At 49.2% G+C, this 23,558-nt stretch overlaps 2 long non-coding RNA genes across 4 annotated transcripts; one reads left to right on the top strand and one right to left on the bottom strand.

The window, feature by feature from the left end:
* Window positions 1-2,642, top strand: LOC128149490 (uncharacterized). 3 transcript variants are annotated; one of them, XR_008237651.1, is made up of 4 exons: window positions 1-46; window positions 531-801; window positions 979-1,082; window positions 2,195-2,642. It is a non-coding gene; the product is annotated as an uncharacterized LOC128149490 (long non-coding RNA). The 3 variants fall into 3 exon arrangements; XR_008237653.1 differs by having other exon boundaries at window positions 979-1,087; XR_008237652.1 differs by lacking the exon at window positions 979-1,082.
* A 2,189-nt stretch (window positions 2,643-4,831) lies between these two features.
* On the bottom strand, window positions 4,832-5,981 carry LOC128149491 (uncharacterized). The gene is made up of 2 exons (XR_008237654.1): window positions 5,842-5,981; window positions 4,832-5,074 (listed from the first exon to the last, which is right to left on the bottom strand). It is a non-coding gene; the product is annotated as an uncharacterized LOC128149491 (long non-coding RNA).
* Between the last annotated feature and the right edge of the window lie 17,577 nt (window positions 5,982-23,558).

Genomic DNA, 23,558 nt, shown 5'->3' with positions numbered 1-23,558 from the left:
GCGGCGCGCGGGTCTCGGCGGCAGCGGGCGAGCGCCGGGACCGCGGGTGAGGCGAGCGATCCCCTCCGGCGGGGGCGAGGGGTGCCTCCTGCCCGCTGGCCGCCCGGGGCTGGCGGGACGGGAAGCTGCGAAGCGGCCGCCGCGGCAGGCTGCCGGTCCGCCGGAGGCGAGCCGGGCCAGGGCAGCACCGGGGAGTTCCCCGGTAGAAGGGAAGAGGGGACGGAGGCGGGCACCCCCCAGGCGCGGCCAGCGGGCACCTGCCCGAGTCGCCAGAGCTCCCCCGGCCCCGCTCGGCCCGTGCGGCTGCCCCCAGCTCCAGCCCCTCCCCTGAAGCCTGCGCTGTAGCCGCAGGCAGCCCCCGAGCCCTGTCGCGAGGGCAGCAAGCTGGCCCTGCGGTGGTCTGGAGTCTCCCTTAACGGGGGTGCCGTTAGCAGCGGCGCGGGGAATGAGCGGCGTCTGCGGAAGGAGGGGCTCCGGCCAGGGTCGAGCTGCGGTAATAATGGTCACTGCTGCCTCTTTCCTTCTCCCAGAGACCACGCTGTGGGTGCGGTTGTCCGTTCATCCCCTGGGGATGCCGTTGACTGCAGCAGCCTCAGGCTTGCGTGGGCTGTCTCTGCCTGGCCTCCCTCTCCTTGCGGCGCGGGAGCACAGAGGGACAGGCGGAGCGCTTACTGGCTGTGGACAGGAGCTGCTGAAGCTGACGCTGAAGCTGGAGAGGCCACAGAATGGTAAAGCTGCTGAAGAATAAAATAAAGAGGATCCAGCCACCAGCTGCAGACAGGAGATAGCCTGCCTCTCCAGGTGAGGATGGATCCTTCCTAGTGTAGTCCTCAGCAGGTCCGATCACCAGTGTGCACGGCAGGGTCTGTATGCATAACCAAAACCACAGTACAGCCGTGTAGTGTGTGTGCATGTGAGGCTGTGTTTCTAGGAAGCCTCATATTGTAAGAGCTGGAAGACACCAATCTATTCTCTTAGGTGGATGACAGTCAAGTGAGTGCAGCTACAGAGGAGGAAGGGAGAGGGAGGGAGAGAGACATGTCTGAACTGTCAAATTCTCCCAGCAGCTCCAACAGCGGGAGGTACAGTGAGTCCTGGACCCCTGGGGCTTTGTCACCCCTCTTCTGCATCCCAGTCCCTCCCTGCCCCCACCTTCTCTTTCTCTCACTGCTTTAATTTTTTTGGGGTTTTTTTTTTCCTGTACCTCTCCCTTTCTTGTTCTCTAAGTCCCCCTCTTTCTCTGTTGTTCTGCCTCTCTGTTTTCTTTTTCTCTCTGCACTTCTGACCTGTCCCATCCCTCTTTTTTTTATCCTCTGTCTCTGCCTTGCAGCCCATCACTACTTTGTCTTTCTCCATCTATCCGTCTGTCTTCTTATCCCAATCTTGTTAATTCCTCCCTGTCTGCCCTTTAGCCCTTCACAATTCCCACTGCTCTCACCTGTCTGATGCTGTGTCTCTATTTTTAAATTCCTTTCTCTGCCCTGTATTCTGGATACACTTTTACTTTCTTAGATTCTCTTGTTCCAGGTCCCTGTCCCTATGTTTTAACTTCTTCCCTCACTGTCCCATAGCCCATTTTTGTCTTTATTATTCTCTCTCTGTCTGGTTCCCTGTCCCTATTCTTTATTTCCCCTCTCTCTCCCCTTTAGATCATCAGTGTTTTTGATATTTCTCAGTCTCTCTCATCTACCTCACTGTCCCGTTTTTTAATTCTTCCTTTTGCCCTGTGGCTCATCACTAATATTTGTTTTTATCCATCTCTCTGTCTGGTACCCTCTCCTTTTTTATTGGTTCCTCCTCTCTGTCCTGTAGCCCGTTGCTATTTCCCCACCCTGTCTCTCTCTGTCTCCCTTTCCTTACTTTTCAATCCCCCCTCTCTGCCCTGTAGCCGATCACTGTTGTAGTGAGTTTGTGTGGCAAGCTGGGGCAGGGGAGTGGATAGGGGCTGCAGGGGTGGGTTCTGTGAGAAGACACCAGGACTTGCCCCCATGTTGGGCACAGCCAGTTCCAGCTCCAAGATGGAGCTGCTACTGGTCAAAGCTGAGCCAACCAGCAACGCTGGTAGCACCTCTGTGATATTTAAGAAGGGCTAAAAAAAAGCTGTGCAGAAGCTGTCAGTCCTGCAGACACCAAGGTCAGTGAAGAAGAAGAAGGAGGTGGTGATCCAGGTCCTAAAGCAGAGATTCCCCTGCAGCCTGCAGTGAAGACCATGGTGACACAGGCTGTCCCCCTGCAGCCCACGGAGGTCCATGGCGGAGCAGATATGCACCCTGCAGCCGACGGAGGACCCCTCGCCAGAGCAGGCGGATTCACCCGAAGGAGGCTGTGACGCTGTGGAGAGGAGCCCACACTGGAGCAGGTTTTCTGGCAGGACCTGCGGCCCCATGGGAGTGACACCACACTGGAACAGAAGAAGAGCACAAAGAAGGAAGGAGCAGCAGAGACAACTTGTGATGAACTGACTGCAACCCCCCGCTCCTTCTCCCCCTGTGCTGCTCGGTAGGAGGAGGTAGAGAAGTCAGGAGTGAAGATGAGCCCAGGAAAAAAAGAGGGGTGGGGGGAAGGTGTTTTTCAGATTTGTTCGTATTTCTCATTATTGTACTCTGATTTTGACTGACAATAAATTAATTTCCCCAAGTCGAGTCTGTTTTGCCTGTGACAGTAATTGGTGAGCGATTGCTCTGTCCTTATCTTGACCCACAAGCTTTTTTGTTGTATTTTCTACCCTCCGGTCTTGTTGAGGAGGGGGAATGGTAGAGTGGCTTGGTGGACGCTCGTCAGCCAGCCAAGGTCAACCCACCACAGTTTCCTTCTCTCAGGCTCCCTGTCCCTATTTTTAAAATCTGGCCTATGTTTCTTGTATGTCGTCACTTTTGAAACTTTCTACCTCTCCATCCTTATTTAAATTCTTGCATGTTTCTTAAACCCAGTTGCTTTTTAAATTTTCTTGCTACTTTTCCTTCTCTTTGTCTCCCTGACCTTATTTTAATTTCTCACCTGTGTTTCTTGTACCCTGTTGCTTTTCAAATTTCGTTCTTATGTCTCCCTCTATGCAGCTCCATGTACCTACTTTTTGATTCTTGTACCCTGTTGCTTTCAAAATTTTCTATGTTTCCTTCTATCCATCTCCCTGTCTCTAGTTCTTAACTCTTCCCTCTCTGTCCTGTACCCTGTCACTTCTTAGATTTTCTTTCTACATCTCCCTCTTTCTATCTCCCTGTGCCTATTTGTTAGTTCTTGCCTATGTTTCTCGTATGCTGTTGCTTTTTGAAAATTTTCTCTCTACCTGGCTCCCTGTTTCTGTTTTCTAGTTCTTGCTGTTTCTTCTCCCGTATCGCTTGAGAATGTTTCCCTGTCCCTTGTCCTGTCTTTATCTTGTTGTCCTGCCAGTCCCTTCCCCTTCTCTCCCCCACTTCCTATTATTTATTCCTCCATCTCCATCCCTGTTGTTTTGCTCAGTCTCTCTGCGCTTCTCTCTCTACACTGTTTTCCTGCTTCTTGTCCCTCTCTTGTTCCCAGCATCCCATTTTCTGGCTCCCTGTCTTGCACCTCTGTGTCCCTCTGTCCTTCCTCCTGCTTTACTCTTCCCTTTTATCACCCCATCCTGCTGCCTTTGGGCACTGAGCCTTGTAGCCAACTCATTGCCAGGATTTCTTATATGCATTAATGAATAAATTTTTCCTGCCTCCTCTGTGTCCCTGGATGTGGGTAGGTGCAGGGGCAGGGATAATATGCTGTGGGGCTTTGGCAATGGCCCCTGTTCCTGATGGGCTCCAGCTGGGGCTGGGATGGCCCCAGGTGTGGCCAGTGAGGTTGAGGATGGGGCTGGCCCTGCTGTGTGAAGGGGCTCCAGCTGTAAAGGGGGCTGCCTGGGCAGGGGAACTGGCTGAGGAGGGAGTGCAAGGGGGTCTGGCTGGTAGGTGCCTGCAGCAAGGAATGGCCAGTCCCCGTGGCAAGGAAGGATCCCTCTGAGCTGTTCCTGGCCTCTGTTGGCTACATGCGTGAGCTGCCACGTATCAAGGAAGCCTTGTGGATGAGGAGCATTGAGGCGTCCGCTGCGTGCTGCCGAGTGGGTGAGGGTCAGGCAGCCGGCACTGGGGAGGAGGAAGGGGCAGAGGCAGAGAGAGAAACGTCGGGGCGGTGAAGGTCTCCTGCCGGCACCAGGAGCTGTGGTGAGTCGCACATCCTCTCCTCTACATCCTGGCCCACCTCCGCCTCCCTTCCTCCGTCTCCCTCTCTGCCTGCCCACCTATGTGTATGGCTCCTCAAAACTTGTTATTCTTCTGTCAACTCTGCCCAGTACCCTGTTGCCTTTTAAATGTTTAATATGCCTCTCTCTAACCAGCTGCTTCTCCCTGTTTTTTATTTTTTCTGCACCGCCTTGTACCCCGTTACTTTTAAAATTTAATTTCTATGTTTTCCCCTCTCTGTCTCCCTGACCCTATATTTTAATTCTTCCCTCTTTGTCCTGTACCCAGTTGCTTGAGACTGGCTGGGCATCGGTCAGTTGGTGGTAAGCAAATGTTTTCATTTGCTGGTTTTTTTTTTTTTCTGTTACAACTTTTAAAAAAAAGTCTTTTTAATTATTAAACTTTTTATATCAACCCATGAGTTTCTCACATTTACCCTCCTGATTCTCCCCCTATCCCACTGTAGGAGGGAGTAAGTGAGCAGCTGTATGGTACTTAGTTGCCAGCCAGGGTTAAACCACGATGCTACATCTACATTTATGAAGCTGCCTATTGCTATTTTTTAATTATTTCCTGTCTGTTGTGTACCCTGTTGCTTTGAAAATTTGCTTTCTATGTCTACTTTTATCCAGTTTACTGTCTTTATTTTTTATCTCTCTGTCCTGTGCCCCTGTGATACTTTTAAATTTCCTTTATATTTCTCAGTTTTAGTTCACTGTGGCTATTTTTAAAATTTTTTCTGTCCTGTACCCAATCACTTCTTAAATTTTCCTTCTATGTCTACTTCTATCGAGCTGTGTATCACTGTTTTTTAATTCTTTCCTCACTATTGTGTACCCCGTTGCTTTTTACTTTTTCTTTCTATGTCTACTTTAACCTATTCACTGTCTTTAAGTTATTCCCGTCTGTCATGTAGCCCATCACCTTTTAAATTTTCTTCCTATGTCTGTTTGTTTAGTTAGCTGTCCCTGTTTTTTAATTCTTTTGTCTCTGTCATGTACCCTGTTGTGCTGGTTTGGGCTGGGATAGAGTTGATTTTCCTCCCAGTAGCTAGTATGGGGCTACGTTTTGGAGTTGTGCTGAAAACAGTGTTGATAACACAGGGATGTTTTTGTTATTGTTGAGCAGTGCTTGCTCAGAGTCAAGGGCTGTTCTGCTTCCCACCCTGCCCCACCAGTGAGCAGGCTGGGGCTGAACAAGGAGCTGGGAGGGGACACAGCTGGGACAGCTGACCCCAACTGACCCGAGGGCTGTTCCAGACCATACGATGTCATGCTCAGCATATAAAGCTGGGGGAAGGAGAAGGAAGGGGGGACATTCAGAGCGATGGCATTTGTCTTCCCACATAACCGTTACGCGTGATGGAGCCCTGCTTTCCTGGAGATGGCTGAACACCCGCCTGCTGGCGGGACGCTTCAAGGAATGAATTCCTTGTCTTGCTTTGCTTGTGCGCGTGGCTTCTGCTTTACCTATTAAACTGGCTTTATCTCAACCTGTGAGTTTTACTTTTTTTCTGGTTTTTCTCCCCCATCCCACTGCAGGGGGGCAGCGAGCAAGCGGCTGGGTGGTGCTTAGTTGCCAGCTGGGGTTAAACCATGACACCTGTCACTTTTTTCCAATTTGCTTTCTATGCCTACTTTAACCTATTCACTGTCTTTGTTTTTTAATTTTATCCTCTGTCCTGTACCATCTCACTTTTAACATTTTCTTTCTGTGTCTGTTTGTTTGCTGTCCCTATTTTTTAATTCTTTCCTGTATGTCCTGTAAGCAGTTGCTTTTTAAATTTTCTTTCTATGGCTAGTTTTATACAGTTCAACTGTCTATATATTTTTAGTTTTTTCATCTCTGTCTTGCACCTCATTGTTTTAAAAATTTTCTTTCCATCTCTCTATTTATCTATTTTTCTCTCCCTATTTTTAAATATCTTTCCTGTCCTGTATGCCATAATTTTTTAAATTTTCCTTCTATGTCTACTTTTATCAAGCAGTGTATCACAGCTTTTTGATTCTTTCCTGGCTGTCGTGTACCCTGTCACTTCTTACATTTTCTTTCTCTGTGTCTCTCTCTTATTCACCCTATCCTTATTTTTTATTTTTTTTCCTAGCCTTTCTTTAATGCTGTCACTGTTAAAATTTTCTTTCTGTGTCACCTTTTATCCAGTTCACTTTGTTTTTTAATTTTTCCGCTGTCTCGCACTCCATCACTTTTACATTTCCTTTCTATTTCTCTATTTAGTGTGCTGTCACTATTGTTTAATACTTTCTTGTCTGTCCTGTAGCCTGTTGCTTTTTAGATTTTGGTTCTACATCTTTATTTCTTTAGTTCGCTGTCCCTATTTTTCATTCTTTTCCATTTTTCCTTATTCCCATCACTTTTTAAAATTTTCTATCTCTGTTAACCAGTTCTGTCCCTATTTTTTAATTCTTTCCTGTCCTGTACCCCATCACTTTTTAAATTTTCCTTCTATGTCTACTTTTATGATGCTGCATATTACTGGTTTTTAATTCTTTCCTGTCTGTCCTATACCGCATCACTTTTAAAATTTACTTTCTATGTATCTCTCTCTTTTTCAGCCTATCAATATTTTTAAATTTTTTCCTTTGTCTTAGACTCCATTGCTTTTAAAATTTCCTGTCTGTTTTAGTTTGCTGTCCCTATTTTTTTCCCTTTAATTCCTTAATGCTGTGCTTTTAAAATGGTCTTTCTATGTCTTCTTTTATCCAGTAACTGTTTCTATTTTTTAATTCTTTCCTGTGTCATGAACTGCATTGCTTTTAAAATTTTCTATGTCTACTTTTATGTAGTTCACTGTCCCTATTTTTCAATTTTTTCTCTCATAATTCTTTTACTTTTCAAATCTTTTTTTCTAGGTGTACTTTTATCTTGTTTTCTGTCCCTATTTTTAATTTTTTCCTGTTTACTGTATCTGTCACTTTTAAAATTTCTGTTCTATGTCTACTTTTATCAAGATGTCACTCCCTTTTTTTAAATTTTCCTGTCTGTCCTGTACCCCATCTCTTTTAAATTTTCTTTCCTCGTCTATTTTTAGCCAGTTTGCTGTCTTTATTTTTTAATCCATTCTAGTATGTCCCATACTCAGTTGCTTTTAAAATTTTCTTTCTATGCCTTCGTCTGTCACATCTCACTTTCTCAGGATGACAACTCAGGTTTGCTGGTTCCCAGGTCAGGATTAAAGTGAAACGACACTAGGGATCCTTTAACTCACAAAACTCAACTTTATTCGCTCACCACAAAAATTGGCATGAAACTACATCAGTAAACTGTGTAACCTGTGCTAACCCTACATCACCAAACATATACTACAGGCCTTGCTTATTTTGGGATCGGTTCAGGGAAGACAAGAAGGAGAGCCCTCCAGTTGAGTCACGAGGTTCAGAGCCAGACCCCTTTGCTTTCTAGACTCCTTCTCACAGAGGAGCCTGGGGGCAGCTGGATTCACTCCTAGTCCCAGACTTGGTCGACGGTTTATGTTTACAGGGATAAAATGTAGGGATTATAGAAAAGGAAAAAGAAAGAGAGAAACAAGACAGAGAGAAGAGGAAGATTTCACCAGTCCTGGGTGCAGCATTGGTTCAGTCAACTGAGGGGTCCAGTCCTGCTGGACTTGCACACCTGGGGCTTCAGTTTGTGTGCTTTTATCGTCCTTGCCCCTCCTTCGGGCAGGCACTCAAACTTGTTAGGTTAATTAGGTGTCATGAGTGAGTGGTGTGTGAGCCTTTGGGACTTGGGGGTCGTTTGGGGGGTAACTTCCCCTTCCCTGCAGATGTGATCTTTTGTCATGCATGGTGAGCTGTCCTGCTCAGCATATCAGAACAGCATTATCAGAACAGGGAGCTGTGCACCCTCTGGCATGCCCTTCCCCTCCTGTTGCTGATGGGTGCTGATCCGCTTCTTTTCACCTGTGGTTCCTTGCTATGCAGGGTTCCTTGTTATGCAGAGTTTGTTGTTAAGCAGAACTTGCCCCACCGTGATGTTTGAGACATTAACTCTTTCAGCCTCTCACACCGTCTATTTAGGGGTTTTTGCTATTTTAAAATTTTTTTCTCTCTTAATGCCTTCACTTTTGAATTTTGTTTCTTTGTTCACTTTTATGTATTTTTCTGTCTCTATTGTTTCCTTTTTTCCTATCTGTTCTCTATGTTATGACTTTTAAAATTTTCTATGTCTACTTTTATCAAGATGTCTAACCCTAATTTTTTATTTCCTGTGTCCTGTTGCTTTTATTTTTTTATCTACTTTTATCCAGTTCACTGTCTTTATATTTTATTCTAGTCTGTGCTGTGTAATTTAAAAATGCTGTCACTTTTAAAATTTTGTTTTAGTTTGATGTTACCGTTTTTTTTTCCTTTATTTTCTTAACCTTGTTGCGCTTTAATTTTTTTTTTCTCTACATCTGCTTTTATCTACCTCCTGTCCCTACTTTTTAATTCTTTCTTGTCTGTTGGTGTCCTGATTTTGGCTGGGACAGAGTTAATTTTCTTTCTAGTAGCTGGTATAGTGTTATGGTTTGGATTTATTTTGAGAAGAATGTTGATAACTGTCCTGGGTTCAGCTGGGATAGAGTTAATTTTTACAGGAACCTGGGAGGTGGGGGGGCATAGCCGGGGCAGCTGACCTGAACTAGCCAAGGAGCTATTCCATACCATGTGACATCATGCTTGGTATATAAATGGGGAGCGGGCCGGGGGGAGCGCTCTGGACTTTCTGTGGGGGAAGTGGTGGAGCGTCGTGTTCCGGGTGGTGAGCAGCTGCACTGTGCATCACACTTTTTGTATATTCTTTCATTAGTACCGTTGTTGTTTGTCCCAGTAAACTGCCCTTATCTCAACCCTCGAGGTTCCAGTTTTTTTTTCTTTTCTCTCCTCCGTCTCCTCCCTATCCCACCGGAGGGGGTGGGAGGAGTGAGTGAGCGGCTGCGTGGTCCTTTGTTACCGGCTGGGCTGAAACCACGACAATACCACACTGGTGTTTTCAGTTGTTGCTAAGTAGTATTTAAAACAAGTCAAGTATTTTTCAGCTTCTCATGCCCAGCCAGCAAGAAGGCTGGAGGGGCACAAGAAGTTGGGAGGGGACACAGCCAGGACAGCTGACCTAAACTGGCCAAAGGGATATTCCGTACCTTATGATGTCATGCACAGTATATAAACTGGGGGGAGTTGGCTGGGGGTGGGGAGCAGGGGCCCCAGATCGCTGCTTGGGAACTAACTGGGCATCGGTAGGTGAGCGGTGAGCAATTGCATTGCACATCGCTTGTTTTGTATATTATCTCCAAGTATTATGTTTTGTATATTATTATCTCCAATTATTTTATTATTATCTTCATTTCTGTCCTATTAAACTGTCTTTATATCAACCCACAAGTTTTACTTTTTTTTTTTTCCCCTCGATTCTCTCCCCTAACCCACTGGGTGGTGGTGGGAGTGAGCGAGCGGCTGCTTAGTTGCTGGCTGGGGTTAAACCACAACAGTTGGGTAGGTTGTCAATTTTAGAATTTTCTTTATGTCTCCATTTACTTAGTTTGTTGTCCCTATTTTTAAATTTTTTTCCTCCTTTAATGCCTTCCTTCTTGAATTTCTTTTCTATGTCTACTTTTATGTAGTTTTCTGTCCCTATTTTTAAATTTTTCTCCTGTGCCTTGTACCCGTTTATTTTTTTTAAATTTTCTTTCTATGTCTACTTTTATTTTTTGGGGGGCTCTTTTCTTGGTTCATCCTCAGGCTTTAGAGGGTCTCCTCGGCATGCTTTTATCTCTGGGTGTAATTTGCACCCCCCTTGGTTTGTCAGAACGTTGCCTCTTCCTCAGAGCAGTCTTTTTGTCCTCTGTGGGGAACTAGTGGCAATGCAGTATAAGTATTGCACCGGCCTCCTCGGAGGGGTGGCGCTTGGGGGTAGAGGGTGACACCCACGAAGGGGAGGGCGCGCTCTTGGACACTATAAATGTAATTGTTGCGACGCAATAAACGCCATTTGCTGCTTCTACTCCATGAGTGTCTGAGTCGTCAATGGCCCGGAGCGGGGAGAGCTCTGACCTGGTAAGACACAAGCCTGAGGTTGTCAAAGGGAAAGACAACAAGTGGTGACCCCGACGTGATACTGCCAGGTGGCCCGGGTAGGGCGAGAAGGCTGCAGCCATGGAAGCGGTTGTGAAGGTGCTGAAGGCACTGGCCCACGACGCCGAGATTTCTGTGAAATCGAAACGGGTGCGAGAGTGTGTGGGGTATCTCCTGAAGACGGGAGTGATCAACACACCGGCTGATGTTCTTTCAACTGGTGTGTGGCCGCAGTGTTTGCGGGAGCTCACGGAGCGAGCGATGGCAGGGAAAGCGGAAGAGTTGCAGACGTGGGGACAAATCGTCTCCGTGCTCCGACATGCCCATCAAGAGAAAGAAGCGTGGAAGGCGGCGAGAGCAATCATGGGTTTGCCCTCTTCTGTAGCAGTTCAAGCCGGATCTCGAGCAGCAGCGGAGATTGCGCAAGAACAAATAAAGAAACGGGCTGTGGAAACCGAGACCACGGAAGATCAGCCACCAACTGCCTGCCCGGTGAGACCGACCCCGAAGTCAGGGGAGGGAGAGCAAAAAGATAGCCCAGGGCAAGGGGGTTGGAGGGAGCCCAAGCCAGTAGCTAGTGATGAGGACAGTGGAGACTATCGGGAGGTGCCCACTGCACCACCCGTGGAGCAGGGAGATACGGAGGGGCGGGAAGAGAAGGACAATCGAACGGCGGAGAGACCTCCCGCCTATCCCTGGGAAGAGTTGGCTAAGCTAAAGATCAGGGAACAGGGCGAAGAACGGGCTCCTACGCAGGGAAAAAGGGGTGAAGAGGGAGGCGGTCGGAGGCGACCGAGAGACGGGCCAAATAAGGAGAAAAACGAGGACTTGAATGTTGATTGGATACCGGGTACTCCGATCAGGAAGTGGGTGCGGTCAAGCGATGAGTCAGGGAGTGAGACGGAAGAGGAGGAGGAGCGAAAAGGCAGGGGGCGTAGACAGAGGAGGGTCCGGTTTCAGGAGGTGGAGAAAGAGGAGGGGCAGAATTGGGCGGAGCTGGAGCGGCTCTTTGAGCTGCTGAGAGAGGAAGTGGTGAAACAGAAGGAAACCACAAGCAAGCAGAGTGAACTATGCCGGAAAGCAATTCAGGCGTCACAAGATAGGGAGACAGAGCGAAAGGGGTATACCCTCCCGTTGACGGATTGGCAATTAGTCGCCACGGAGTGTGCATTACAAGGGCTCAAGTTACAACTACCACCCACTATTGCGCCTGTGCGCGCTTTGGCTGGGGGCCAAGGGGTGGAATGGCAGCCTTTAGACCCTAAGTTGGTCGCACAATTGAAGAGCGCTGTGACGGAGGAAGGGCCTGATGGTCCTTTAGCAGGTGTTTTGTTAGACCAGGTTCATGCGTCAGGGCTTCTTCCCTGGGATTGTCGCATGTTGGCGCGATGCCTGCTACCACCTACAATGTGCCAAATGTGGAAGATGGAATGGGTGAATGTGCTGCAGCAGCAATTAACGGAGGCGTCTAGGGACAGGGGACATCCATTGAGGCACGCCACCCTACAGCAGCTCAAGGGGTCTGACCCAGCTGCCAACACACCCCAGCTGCAGGCAGCTAGTCTGAGAGGCCGTGAAATCCGTGCCACCACTCAGGCGTCACGGGAAGCGTATCGGAAGATCGCGAAACTGGAAAAGAGGGGGGAGCCTTGGCTTTCGATTCGCCAGGGGCTTGATGAAGGGTTTCTTCCCTTCTGCGACCGCCTGCAACAGGCGTTAACAAAGGCAGACCTTCCCGAGGGGGCTAAGGGCCCGATTATGGCCGAATGTCTTCGACAGAGGGGGAACCCACAAACTCAGCAGCTCATGGTCGGTGCTCCAACGGGGCTAGACGTAGGGGGCCTAATTAAGTGGGTTTTGGAGAAACAGCAACAAGGAATAGCGCAGACACAAGCACAGGCTTTCGCTGCAGCTATCACTCAGGCAGGTCGGGAGAAAGTATGTTATAGGTGTGGTCGCCCAGGGCACTTTAAAGGTCAGTGTCCAGAAAGAATGGGGACAACGCAAAGGGCAGGAATAAGATGCTGGGCGTGTGGGGGATTTGGACATACAGCTAGGGAGTGCCGAAGAAGACAGGGAAACGGGGGACCGGCGGCCGGGAGGCGAGGCCTGACTGCTGGAGCCAACAGCCCTCGCCCAGAACAGCCACAGAGGCCCGGGATGCGGCAGAACTCCGGAGAGAACCCCCAGACCTCTCCACCGTCGCCTTGGTCGTAGACTTTGAGCAACGCCCGATGGTGCGACTGAGGTTGAGCAATCCTCGGTGCGCCGATGGGACGAGGACTATAGAAGTACAAGCTATGGTGGACACCGGCGCAGACGTCACAGTTATCGACATGAAGCACTGGCCACCTACATGGCCGCTGGAACGAACCTGTGGGGTGCAAGGAGTCGGCGGAATGGTAGAAGCATCTCGTAGTGTATATAAACTGTGTTGTGAGGTGGATGGCGGGGACTTTTGCGGCGTTCGACCTTATGTCTTCCAATTTGGGGCCAACTTGGTGGGACGAGACATCTTGGCTGCTATAGGCTGTCAGATGTCAAATTTACCCTGAGGGCCACTGTTCTAGTAATGGACGCGAAATGGGCGATACCACTGAAATGGAAAACAGATGACCCGGTGTGGGTAGAGCAGTGGCCCTTGACGACAGAAAAGCTGAACGCCCTCATGTTGATTGTACAAGACTTGCTGACTGATGGGCGCATTGAGCCCTCTCGGAGTCCATGGAATGCACCAGTCTTTGTAATTATGAAAAAAGATAAGAAACGATACCGCATGCTGCACGATCTACGTGCGATCAACAACTGTGTCGAGAGTTTTGGAGCTCTGCAGCCTGGCATTCCATGGCCGGGGGCGGTCCCGACCACCTGGCCAGTGGTGGTAATGGATATTAAGGACTGTTTCTTTTCGATACCACTAGCCGAGCAGGATCGGGAGCGCTTTGCATTTACAGTACCCACGACTAATTTACAGCAACCGGCGAACAGGTATCAGTGGACAGTGCTGCCTCAAGGAATGAAGAATTCACCCACCATTTGTCAACAAGTAGTGGCAGCGGTTTTAAGGCCTGTCCGTGAGCAGTATCCGCACGTGTATTTTATTCATTACATGGACGATATTTTAGTAGCCGCAAGTACCGCTGCTGAACTCACACAAGCGGAAAAAGCGGTGTGTACTGCTTGCGAGAGTCAGGGACTGCAGTTACAGACGGCCAAGACACAAAGGAGCCCTGGCGTCATATACCTGGGGCTGAGTGTCCGAGATACCTCAGTAGTTCCGCAAACGGTAGAGCTACCCACGGACATTCGGACGCTACATGATGCACAAAGGCTCTTAGGCTGCCTACAATGGCTACGACCTCTGTTACCTATTACGCCAGAACTATTGAACCCTCTATTTGACCTATTAAAGGGCAAACTGGAGGCGACAGAGAGTTGTCAGCTAAGTGACGAAGCTAAGGAGAGTCTAAAGCGGATACAGGAATTGCTACAAACGAGTTCAGTACACAGATGGGATCCAGCCCAACCGCTTGTCTTGGCGGTTACCAATACCGAACATGGCGGTGTCGGGGTAATAGCACAAGGAGAACACTCGGCGTTGCGACCTCTTTATTGGCTGAGCTCCACACGGTTAGACCGAGCGTGGTCGAGTGTAGTACGTGTCATCATATTGCTCATACTCCAAGGACGACACGTATGCACGCGTTATTGGGGCAAAGAGCCAGATGTAATCCTACTCCCCTTTACGCGACAGGAATGGGAGCTTCTTTGTCACAGTGATGATTACCTCCTTAGCACGCTGAAAGACACAGCACATCGAATACAGATACAAGCCACTCTAGACATCTTTAGACATTGCCGGACTCTGATCCCTGTACAGCCGAAGGTTTCCAAACAACCAGTAAGCGGTCCTACGCTGTTCACAGACGCCTCATCTTTGACGCATCAAGCCGCAGTGGTGTGGCGTGAACAAGGGGAATGGAAACGCATCACCGAGACAGACAAAAAGGCCTCAGTTCAGCAATTGGAGGCCAGAGCTGTCGCCATGGCGCTGTTAGCCATGCCGCATACGGCCATCAACATAGTGTCTGACTCTCGTTTTACAGTGATGTTAGCAGAGCGCATGGGACAACCTGGCTGGCCCGGAACAAAAATAGCACTGAGTATCTATACAGCTTTACAGGCGAGGACGGAACCAGTGTTCTTCGCCTATGTAAAAGCGCACCAAAGTGCGGAAGGCTATTTTAAAGGCAATGCGGAAGCAGACCGTGTAGCTAAACAGATATGGACATTGGAGGAAGCGTTCCGGTTACACGAAGACCTACATATTGGTCCGCATGCGATAGCCAAAGAGTGCAACATTCCTATCAGCACAGCCAGAGAAGTTGTCAGTGCCTGCCCACACTGCCAAAAAACCCCTCTCTGGTTGTCGGGCGTCAATCCTCGTGGTCTATGTAGCAATGAGCTGTGGCAAACCGACTTTACCTGGTTTGCGCCGTTCAAGCCTAATGCATGGTTGGCGGTCACTGTCGACACCTACAGTGGAGTCATCTTGGCTACACACCATAGAGGCACCAAAGCTTCTCACGCACGACATCATTGGATGGCCGTCATAGCCTGCCTGGGCCGTCCACAGTGCATTAAAACAGATAACGGCTCTGCGTTTACTGCTGCGAGCACCCGAGAATGGGCACACCGTTGGGGCATACAGTTAAAACAGGGCCTCCCCTATAATTCCCAAGGCCAAGGCATTGTCGAGCGGGCGAACCAGACACTCAAAGCCAAACTAGTTGTGCTTGGGGAGGGGGAAGGTTTCTCCCAGGGGATTCCCGTGGCACATCAAGGCCCACTTCTAGCGAGAGCACTCTACTCTCTCAATTTTTTCGCCCGCTCGGGAGCCACAGGGGCCCCGATGGCCCGACACTGGGCGGCAGCATCCCCAGCGATCGGGCCGCCTGTGCGCGTTAAGGACTTGAAGACCGGTCAATGGGAGGAGGGGTATCGGCTGGTAACGGTGGGGCGTGGATACGCTGCCGTGCAAGACGACACGGGGCAGACCCGTTGGGTACCAGCACGGTGCGTGAAACCTCAAATGTAACTGTGTCTTTTACAGGTGTGGTACCTACGTAACCGGGTGGTGTGCCCGGACTGCAGAGATTGTGCCCCTTGGCTGCTTGTGCAGTGTCCTGACTGTGGGAAACGCTCTTGGCTGCACGCCAGTTGGCTGTTAACTCGTTGCAGGCCTTGTCTTGTGTCTTATAGAGAAGGCCTACAGCATCTAAGTGAGTCAAGAGGTGTGCCGTTGGGGACACAGAGCTGCTCGGTAGCAATACCTCTCAACCATAGCGAGCTACCTACAGGAGGTTGGTCGTGTTGCGTGACTCTCAATACGGAAGGCGGCTTTAGGGGCGAGACACCGTTACAGTGTACTGGGTCCGAGCTTGAGCTTGGGGTACGGAATACCCAAGCTTTGCAAGGCATAACATGTCAAGTATTAAAGCAAGGGAAAGTATTGGAGTGGTTAGGAAATGAGACGGTAAGAGTCACAAAGCAGACCCAGCACGTTCTTCTGGCACACCGGGAGATGATAGAGGTGCTGGCCGCTGTCATAGTGCAAGGGGGTTGCAAGGCAGCGGTGCTAAGCAACACCACCTTTTGTTGTCTCACAACTGACGACTATCAGCAACTTGCCATTAATGAGTCGCGGTGGAGGGACATGGCTCGAGAAATAATTAAGCTCGTAGAGGCAAAACAAGGGGGATGGGAATGGTTGGGTAATATCTTTGACTCAGTATGGCAATGGCTATTGTTGTTGTTGAATTGGGAGTGGATTTGGTGGATTTTAGGTGGAGTATTGATTGCTTGGATATGTTTATGTTGTGTTTTACCCGTAGCAGTGCGCTGGTTACGCTCAGCAGGGCAACGGCTGATAAGGGTAGAGAATCGCGTTTTATATATGCGCTTAACGCAAGAAGATACAGCACTTTAGGATGGGGAGGGGGAACTGTGGGGAACTAGTGGCAATGCAGTATAAGTATTGCACCGGCCTCCTCGGAGGGGTGGCGCTTGGGGGTAGAGGGTGACACCCACGAAGGGGAGGGCGCGCTCTTGGACACTATAAATGTAATTGTTGCGACGCAATAAACGCCATTTGCTGCTTCTACTCCATGAGTGTCTGAGTCGTCAATGGCCCGGAGCGGGGAGAGCTCTGACCTGGTAAGACACAAGCCTGAGGTTGTCAAAGGGAAAGACAACAGTCCTCTCTTCCATCTCGCTTGCCTCCAGTGGGTCAGTCTCCCTCATGATACCTGTACCGTGTTCAAATCTCCTCCCGAGTATCTTTGTGCCCTCGAGCCTTCTTCTGTGTCTCTGTCTACCTCAGCACCCCTCTATTTCTGTCACAATGCTTCCTGCGAGCATCCTTCTGTTCCATCGCTATCCTTGAGTTCTGTAGCAGGCTTTGTTTCTTTCGTATTCAGAGACAATTCTTCCTGAGGCTTTCATTGTGCCCCAGAGCACTCTTACCTTATTCACTGCCATCTTGGATGTCTCCATTCTGTCGCTCATCCCCTGAGGACATCTGTACATTGCTGGGACACCTTCTTGAGTTTTGCATTGTGTCCCAGAGCTGCCTTCTGTCTTTCACTCTCAGCACCCTTCTTCTCCCATCATCATGCCTCCTGAGGCCATCCTTGTGCCCCACAGCCCTCTTTTGGCTCTGTTGTGCACTTTGCACCCTTCTCCCTCCCTGAGAACCTTTCCTGATGCCATCTTTCATCTCCAGAATGCTCACGTTGTCCTCTATGCTAGCTAGCATACCTCTGTTCAGTCCCTAGTCCCCTGAGGACACCTGTAGTCTATTCAAATCCCTTCTGGACTTCTTCATCATGGCCTCGAGCCTTCTTTTGCCTGTCCCTCTCAGAAGCCCTCTGCTACTGTCACAATGTCTCCCGAGGTCTTAGATTTTCCCTGCAGCACACTTTTAGCCCTGTAAGCCCCCTTTGGACTCATTTTGTTGCAATTGCAACTCTCTGATACTGAAAAGCCGGTCAAAGAAACTCTCTAAGACTTGTTTTGGAGTCTTAGAAAGCAGGCATTCTTTATTGCAGCGCTGGATGCACGGGGGATATTTCCACCTAGTGTGCATACCACAGCTTTAGCACAAACAGGTTATATAGAATAACTAATTGCATATGAATCAGATTAGTATACATATACATAAAAATGATTGCAACTGATTATCTTAGTACTGCCTACATCCTATCATACGCAATGAAGGATCCATTTGAGGCAAAGGGCTGCTTTTACGACCACCGACCCATTTGAAGTTCCTGTTGGCTGTCCTTGAAGTCTTTATTCTTGTCCTTGTTCTTTGATCTTGAAGCTTAATGCAGTTTCAATCACATGTGGTCAGTTTCAGCATTGTTCTCATCTAGTGTACAGGACCATCTAGTCATAAGAGCAAAGAACTGCAAAGCTTATGAATAATTACTAGTTAATCACTTGACTACACTTTTGTAATTATGTCCCCAGCTACCCGTTGTCTACTGTTTCAACCATAATGTTAATATACGATCATTTATCAAATCTCACTTATACAGTTATCTAGCAGCAAACCAGTTTTCATCAGTCTACCTTCTAAAGGATGTGTCGTATTGTGAGCTGACCTGTTTAGCTCGAGTCCTAATTAGGGCACCTGCTAGCCTCTCCCTTTGCTGGAATTCTTCTACTCATTTGGTGTTACTTTTTTAATATGCTGAAATACAATTTGTGATTTTAATTTTTCAGATGTGTTGTCGTAAGGGTGTGGTGATGCTCAGCAGATGCCCCATCCTGTGGGAAGCACCCTCTCCATGGGGCAGGCAGTGTGGATTATCTGGCGTTGGATCAAGAACCCAGAGTGGAATTGCTGTTGCAGATTATCCCAGACGAGTTTACCTACTGTGGATTACGTGGGTGGAGCCCCTGGTGAAGGTAAACCTCATGCATGCCCCCCCCAGCCTGTGCATGTTCTTGCGCACGTATCTTTCCACCCCAAACTATCCATCTAACCCACCTTCCATGCGAGTTTTTTCCCATGCCGATTGGTGGGGGCGTCACCCCCTTCCCCCCACCCACCGTGTATCCCTGAAGTTCCATGTTTTCTTGGTGTCATTTGTGGCTGCTGTCCCCACGTAAACTGCGGGGGGCGTGGCTGCTGCCGACCCTTTGCTGCATGACTGCAGGGGGTGTTGTTGCCCCACCCCCCCAGCCTGTCCCTTTGGGGCATGGCTGCTGCCTGGTCCCCCCCGTGTATTTCCATGTTTTTTTGGTGTCTTTTGCACTTTGGGACTCTTGTACCTCTGTTAAGGGAGTCAGCTGGAGACACGCTCAGGGGGACTCTGAATCATTGGCTATTCACAGTAAATAATTTACTTTGCAACCAGAGATATTTTGGAGATGGAATTCTTAAGGGATCTAATTCTGCTTTTTGATTCATCCCTATCCAGAAGGTAGTTCTGGTAGAAGTTAGGTGGTATGCACAGTCTTGCTAGAAATGAAGCATAACCCCAGAGTGTTTTGGCTTTTTTATAGGAAACTAAAGCACATCAATTTTGATAACAACATTGTCATTGCATTTAATGAGCTAGTTTCTTACATAGTTTAGAAGGACATCTATTGTTTTCTATCTACACCCCAGAAAAATTAAGTTTAATTCTCTACCCGGTCACATTGCTGATGCAATAGGTGTAGCTGTAGTACAGGAGCAAGTAGTGTCATTTCCTGCAGGGGTTACTTTCTCTGTTCAGGGCTTTGCTTGCTGTAAATTTAAGGCAGGTGAGAACACTCCTGCTGCTCCTCCAGCTGACTTTATACCTTCTGGTGGTTTGCCCTTCCCCTTTCCCAGGTGATTGTGCTAAGGGTGGTGGGCGGAGGGTTAGGGTATTTGAGCCACAGCCTCTGCTGAGGGAGTTCATTGTGCTCCTGGGTTTCTCTGGTGTTGGTGCTCAGCTCTTCCTTGAGTCCTTTGCAGCTTTTGAGCTGGCTCAGCTCTTTGGGAAGAGGTGTCTGCCTGAGGTAAGAGCTTCAGGACCACTCAAGGTTCAGCAGCATGTGTAGTAGAAAGTAACACTTGTATGCAGCTTTTTTTTTCCCTCTCTTTTTTTCAGGTCAGTAATTTTGTTTTGAGTGTTCAGGGGTAGAAAGAGGGTTTAATAGTATGCTTTTTTTTTTTTTTTTAATTCTTCATGCATTGTGTTTTCCTGGAATTCCCAACTTTATTGAAAACGGAACCTTGTTTTTTTCACCAGTTCTGCTGTATGCTGTGTAAGTTGCTGATATCTCTCTTAACGGGACCAATGATGACGTTGTTTAGCAGGGGTTAGAGTGAACATCTTATATGCATCTGTATATGGAGTTTTAGTATTTCCGAAGAAAGCAGAAGGGCCAGGAGGCACAGTGCCTTTCAGGCCCTGGGATGCCTCGTCACCTTTCCTCATTGCCCACAGAATGCCATGTTGTCCCTAGAACCTTTGCAGCTTGTGGCAGGCCCCTCGTGGATTATAAGTCTTAGGACTTAACTTTATTTTGTGGACGTGTGGCAGAGCTCAGAGTCTCTGGGAAGTTCTAGGTTAGGAGGTGCCCCCAGAATTTGGGATGTGGCTCAGAAGAGCGGCTCCTGAGGAGTAGCCACTGAAGGGGGTTCAGGGGTGCAAATGGAGGGCAGGAGGTGTCAGGAAGCAGTGGAGTTGCTTTCCTGACAGTTGAGAAGAAGAAAAGGGGTTTCTAAAGTTTTGGGACTGATGGGGAAAGGGAGGAGGGTTCACCAGCCTTTCTCAGATGAGTTTTGCAGTTGAATTTGGATGTCATAGAATGGTTTGGGTTGGAAGGGACCATAAAGATCCTCTGGTTCCAACCCCCCCAGCAATGGGTAGGGACACCTTCCGCAAGACCAGGTTGCTCAAAGCCCCATCTGACCTGGTCTCGAATGCTTCCAGGGAGGGTGCATCCGCAGGTTCTCTGGGCAACCCGTTCCAGTGCCTCGCCACCCATAGTGAGAAACTTCTTCCTAACACCTAAACTAAACGTACCCTCTTTAGGACTAAAGTTGTTACCACCTTGTCCTATTGCTGTACACCCTTGTAAAAAGAGCCTCTGCAGGTTTCTTATAGGCACCCTTTACATACCATGAAGTCTGCTATAAGGTCTCCTGCAAAGCTGCATGCCAGTGAGCGGTCCGAGAAGGTGAGGCAGTTGTCGGTCGGGTCAGTGTTGAACAGCAAAGTATTATGTGGCTGCTCGGTTAAGCATTTACCTTCTGTTTTGGAGGCGCTGTGTGGGCTATCTTTGAATTGGATGAGCGTTTGAGGAGAGCTGTGGATTAGCGAGGAGGAGCGTGGGGCCGATGACTTCTCACGAGTGCCATGCTAATTTGGTGTGTCTTGGTACCTTAGGTACCACGAGTGACGATGGCTGCAGGGTCTGATTCTGGAATGAGCGGGGAAGTGAACACGGTGGCGCTTGTGAGGAGGGGGGAGTTGGGGAAGTAGTTGGCGTTGGCTGGCGGGATGCTTACTCCCTTTTCTGGTTTATTTTTTTTCTGTGCTTGTTCTATTGCAGATGTTGAAGACCAATGCGTCACCTTGAGGAACATCCCAGTTAGCCTGTGTGGTTTTTGTGGAGGATGGACTCGGCCCCTCGGCCCTCTGAAAGCTACGTTGAGGGACCAGGGCTGGGGAGAGGCTGGGAGGAAGGGACGAAGCTGGGAATTGCAGGGAGGGGTTTTAAAGTTAGAGCAGGAGAGAGGGCTGTCCCAAAGCAGTCCCCTTTAGGCAGGCAAAGGGAGCGGGTTGCTTTTCAGCGCGAGACCTGCGTGTGCCGGGCAGGGCAGGTCCAGCCTGTGTCTGCAGTGGTGTGTAGTTTGCGTAGTCTGTCTTCTGTGCCTTCGACCTTCCTCAGGTCTCGATGTCCTCGTCGCGCTTTGCGCCGGAGGAGCGTGGCATGTGCTTCGGTCGCCGTCCCTAGGGTCTCGAATGCCCGTACTCATCGGCCCGGTGCTAATCGGGTGCTTCTTTTCTTGCGTTCGGAGCTCTAAAGCGTGGATCGGTCTCGGCGGGTTCCGGTCGGTCCTCTTTTGTGGCGTTCTTCCGGGCTGCGTCGGCAGCCCCGCTCTCTAGCCGTCCATTTTCTCGGACTGGGACTTCTTCCCCGCATCCTGACGTCCTTAGGTCTTGACGCCAGGCTTCTGGCACATCCGTCATCTGGGTTTTGACAGTGCCGTCTTGTAATGGGGTGTTACGTTCGACTCCTCTCCTGAGGGTCTGCCGTAGAGCCTCCTGGCCTCACGGTGGCGGCCCCGTAGGTCGTCTTGCCCGACGGCACCTCCCGTCCGGGGGTCATTCTTTTTGCTGAGAGTTTTTTCTCTCTTTGAATCACCTCGTTGGTAGCGTTCCACGTGGCGAGGTTCTGCGCATGGGTGTGTTTGGCTTGGAGCTGCTCTGCCCGGGGATGTAGAGTCAGGGGTAGGTGGAACAGCGATAAGAGTCTGGGTGAAACGATGTGCCTAGACTGTTTAGGCGAGGGTCGTACAGTCATCTCAGCTCAAGTAGGCGTCAGCGGGCTGTGTGGACAGCTGTGCCGATAGTGTTTTACCGAGACGATTGGAGCCGTGTGGCAGGGGTTGTTGAGGGGTAGTGAAGTGGATTTGAATCTCTAAGGTGTTAAGTCTTGCACGTGATGGGCTTAAAGTTTCGCCCTGGTTTTTTTTTGGTTGGCGTGTTTTTGGGTTTTTTTTGTTTTTTTTTTTTTTTAAATAGCAGGCTGTAGTTGGACTCCAGATGGTCTTTGTAGATGGAATCAAGACCTCTGGAGTTGTTAAGCTCTTGCTCTGCATCCAGGTGACTTGTTCAGTATGTTTGTTTTTTTTTTTTAGGTGCGGAGGGACAAGATGCGTGCCAGAGAGCGACGGGGAAAGGCAGCGGAGCACCATAAGGAGGTGGGTCTGTGAGTGGAGTCAGAGGGAAGATGTGGCCGGTGGCTCTATGATTAGGTGATGGGGTTTTTACTTTTTTTATATTTCGAAGGTGCGAAGGAATGAGCGGAGCGGGCTATCGGCATCGGAGGTGACTTGGCAAGTTGAGCCGTGACTACTGGGTTGAAGCAACGGTTCCTTTGGAGGTGGTGTATTGTTGGTGAAGTTGGCAGCATCCCTTGTTATTTGGTTTTTGCAGGTGGTATGGAGGCTTCAACGTGGCAAGCTGTCGATGGCAGAGGTGGGGTGGTTGAGCGGCCAAGGTAAAGGAGAGGGAGTTGGGAATCGGTGCGGGCGGGCTGAGGTTTCGGGCGATGTCTCGGCATGCGTCTTCTGCTTTGGTTTTTGCAGGTGGCGCACGCAGCCTCGGAGGGGCGAAGCCGCAGGCCGATGAGCAGTCTGAGAAGGTGAGGTGGTTGTGGGCTGGGTTGGTGTTGTATATCGAAGTATGATGGGGCAGTTTGGTTTAAGCTTTTCCCTTTTGTTTTGGACGCGCTGTGCGGGCCACCTTTGGAATTGGATGAGCGTTTGAGGTGAGCTGTGGATTAGGGAGGAAGAGTATGGGGCTGGTGACTTCTCACGAGTGCTATGCTAATTTTGTGTGTCTTGCTATCTCAGGTACCATGAGTGATGATGGTCGTAGGTTCTGAGTCTGGAATGAGCGGGTAAGCATAACACTGTGGTATGTGTCATTAAGTGGGGGGTTGGGAAAGTAGTTCGTGTTGTAGAGGAACGTGTGTGTTGTAGAGGAATGTGTTGTGAAGCTTTAGGGTTACTACTGTAAAGCTGAGTTGTTGTTGTGTAAAGCTGAGTTGTTGTTGTGTAAAGCTATTGTAAAACTTCAAGGTTGCTACTCTAAAACCCGTGTAGCGAAAACCATTATAAAACTTTGAAGTTGCTGTTGTAAAACCATGTTGTAAAAAACCGTGTTGTAAAGGTTTAGGGGTGCTACTGTAAAACTGAATTGTAAAACTATTGTAAAACTTTGAAGTTGCTGTTGTAAAAACAACGCGTTGGAAAGAGCCGCGCGCTGTAAAAACAACGCGCTGGAAAGAGCCGCGCGCTGTAAAAAGAGCCGCGCGCTGTAAAAACAACGCGCTGGAAAGAGCCGCGCGCTGTAAAAAGAGCCGCGCGCTGTAAAAACAACGCGCTGGAAAGAGCCGCGCGCTGTAAAAAGAGCCGCGCGCTGTAAAAACAACGCGCTGGAAAGAGCCGCGCGCTGTAAAAAGAGCCGCGCGCTGTAAAAACAACGCGCTGGAAAGAGCCGCGCGCTGTAAAAAGAGCCGC

Source organism: Harpia harpyja, chromosome 12, assembly GCF_026419915.1.
Source record: "Harpia harpyja isolate bHarHar1 chromosome 12, bHarHar1 primary haplotype, whole genome shotgun sequence".
NCBI classification, from domain to species: Eukaryota; Metazoa; Chordata; class Aves; order Accipitriformes; family Accipitridae; genus Harpia; species Harpia harpyja.
Note: the sequence above shows the minus strand (reverse complement) of the source record. Positions and strands in the feature narration are given on the sequence as shown.